We start from the raw sequence: 3,557 nt of genomic DNA, 5'->3' as shown, positions 1-3,557 counted from the left end.
AAGGAAGGAAGGAAGGAAGGAAGGAAGGAAGGAAGGAAGGAAGGAAGGAAGGAAGGAAGGAAGGGGGAGGGAGAGAGAAAGAGAGGGGGTTGGTCAACATCTAAAGCATGTCATTTGTCTCTTCTTTTATTTACCAATGATTGCAGTTTGCTAGGACTATGTAATATTGAGTGCTTAAATACAAAACTATATCATCTCATAGATCTAGGAACTAGAAGTCCATAATCAAAGCTGACAGGATCAGTACACCCTGGCATCTGTGTAGAAGCAGCTGCCCTGAACCTTTCTCCTCCAGTGCTTTGCCAACCATCTCTGGCATTCCTAGGCCAGTAGACCCATCACCCCCGACTCTGCCTTAATCGTTTCACGGTGTTCTCTCTGGTGTGTGTCTGTGGCCAAATCTCCCTTTGTAGTGAGGACAGTCATACTGGACTGGTGTTCACTGTGATGACTTCACTTTAACCTGATTGGTTTATAAAGACCCTAACTCCAAATAAGGTCAGAATCTGAAGTCTTGGGGGTTAGAACTTCCTCCTATATTCACCCTATAATGTCAACAAAGGTAATGATGGATCTGTGATGTATACTGAGGTCATTTAAGGAGATCACAGCATAAATTCAGCGGACAGCAATAACTTGCTTGATACAGACAAAAATGTGCAAAACCCTTCTTTTGAAATCCCAGACTAAGCGGCTCTGGCTGGATCCTTTTGTGAACCTTGTGTTCAGCCCAGGTTCATAAATCCTGGAAGGAAATCTAAGCCAATTCTGCAGTTTCTAGCAAGCTCCAGAGGCTGAATGGATCAGACAGAATTTCACTTGGAATTCAGGTTTATTGGGTCTAATTTGAAACTTAATGCAAATTCATGACTCGCAAACTCCTTACAAATTGAACAGAACCCAGTACAGAGTGCCCCTGAGCCACCAGGAACACACACAATGAATGTTCGAGTTTTCCCATCTTGGAAACAGGGGGACAGGAAGGGACAGGTGACAGGTCTCACTATCACCACCTTAGAAGTGTGGTGTATCTGCATCTCATGAATTATTTCAAACAGAGAAGTACACAGAGTAATAATGAGTAAGGTTCAAAGCAATATGAATCTCCTTATATAAACATGTGTCAAAACTTGCAAAACTTCAAGATGGGTAAGACAAGAGGCTTGCAAACTAGGTTTTTATTGAAATGTCAGAAAGCATGATGGTTAATCTTCACTGTCAACTTGAGTGGATTAGAATCACCATGGAAACAAACTCTTGAACGTGTCTATGGTGTGTTTTAGAAAGGTTTAACTGAGCTGGGAATACCTACCCTGAATATATGGGTAGTACCAGCCATGTGCTGGGGTCAGGAGAGGAGGGTCCTTGGATGAATAAAAAAAAAAAAAAAAAAAAAAAAAAAAAAAAAAAAAAAAAAAAAAAAAAAACGAGGACTAAACAGCACCTCTCTCTCTCTCTCTCTCTCTCTCTCTCTCTCTCTCTCTCTCTCTCTCTCCCTTCCCCCATTCCTGACTATCATGAAAACAATTTAACTTCCCACCTCATTCTCTTGCTGCCATGCCACCTCCACCAGGATGGTTTGCATCCCCTTGAACCTTAAGTTAAAATAAACAGGGTGTCTGGTCCCAAAGATTAGAAAATAACTAATAAAGAATATGTCAGTGTAACTGGTTAGCAGAAGTAAATGCAATCTTTAATCTACACGAGGCACTCTGCTATGCATAAACTAAACTTTGGCTAGCTCTTAGTGGCCATCTCATCTTTGACTGGTGTGAAGAATTAAAATCTTTTGATTAGTAAATAGCAGTGTCATCCAGATGGGCCGTGTAAGTGACAGTTATACAGCCAAGATCAACACTGTGAAGTCAGTAACTGGGGACTACAGGTTAGATGTGTCTAAAACATTTAAGGAAGGCTGGATACCAGCCTGGTGATTAGGAGTGATCATGCATCACAGATGCAGAAATGAAGGCCTGTGAGATGTCTGAGCACATAGGGGCACTTACTGCCAAGACTGACGACCTATCGGTTCCTTCAAATTCCTGGGACCCATATGGTGAAAGGAGAAAACCAATTTGCACAAGTTGTCCTATAACTACAACACACAAGGTAACTACCACATGCAAGGTGTGTCATGCACACACATGCACACACACACATACAAATAGATGGCAGATAGATGATAGATAAGATAGGTAGATTCATAGATAGATAGATAGATAGATAGATAGATAGATAGATAGATAGATAGATAGATAGATGCATACAGACATACATACATACACACACAGAGAGAGAGATAGATGATAGAGATATAATTTTTAAAAAGTATTTTAAGAGAGAATCGAAGCTTAAGTAAATAGGCCATAATTGGCAGGCTTACATATTCACTTAAGAATACATTCCCCATGGCTGGAGAGATGGCTCAGATCTTAAGAGCTCTAGTTGCAGAAGCACGAGGAACAGAGTTCAGATTGCAGCATCCACATAACAGGCCAGGTCCCCAGCAGTCCTCTAACGCTAACACTGAGAGGGACATAAACAGGAGGATGGTTAGGAATGTATGTCAACCTAGCTGAGAAATGCGGGCTCTGGGGTCCGTTGAAAGTCCTTGCCTCAAAGGAAGAGTGATGGAGGAGGGCATCGACACCCTCCTCTGGCTTCTGCGCGTGCGCCTACACACAGTGCACATACGCCTCACATACATACAGACACGCCAACAAATTAAAACAGAAGTAATACATTCCCCTCGTTACATTTATTCCTATGGGAAAAAAAATTAACTTGTTCTACATTTATTTGAATTAGAATGAGAGGCCACTGCCCCGTGGCTTTACAACTTTATGGAAATAAGATTTGCACTCTATCAGCCTCCCAGCTTCTAAGAGTACAGTTCAGTGGTTTTTTGGTAAACATATGGAAATGCCTGGCCATCTTCACATAATCTAATTTTAGAGCATTTTTATCACCTCAGTAACACCTTCCATTCTCATTCACAATAAGTACCAACTCCGCTCCTCACCGGCTACCCTGAGTCTTCTCTTTGTCTTTTCTTTGACTCCTTAGAGCTGCTTTTTCTAGCCATTTCATACAAGTGAACCTACAGATTCACACAGCCTGGCTACTAAGGGTTTCATGCATGTCACATCATACATTTGTATTTTCTTCCTTTTATCCCCAAGTTTCCTCCCATTGTATACATCCTGTAGTTGCTACTAGAGCAGATTTGATGGTCTAGACACGTATCCACTCCTTATGACACACAACAGATGTGACTGTAAATATATGTTGTAGGTTGTACCCAAGTATGGCCACCAGAAATTCATCCCTTCCCATGCATAGCACTATTCTTCTAACATCCAGACCAGCCCTGTCATCCATCTTGTCCCATGGGATAAATTGGCAACTGTCTTAGTCAGGGTTTCTATTCCTGCACAAATATCATGACCAAGAAGCAAGTTGGGGAGGAAAGGGTTTATTTGGCTGACATTTCCATACTGCTTTTGATCACCAAAGGATGCAGGACTGGAACTCAAGCAGGTCAGAAAGCAGGAGCT

Source organism: Mus pahari, chromosome 11 (assembly GCF_900095145.1).
Source record: "Mus pahari chromosome 11, PAHARI_EIJ_v1.1, whole genome shotgun sequence".
In the NCBI taxonomy this organism is placed as follows: Eukaryota; Metazoa; Chordata; class Mammalia; order Rodentia; family Muridae; genus Mus; species Mus pahari.
Note: the sequence above shows the minus strand (reverse complement) of the source record.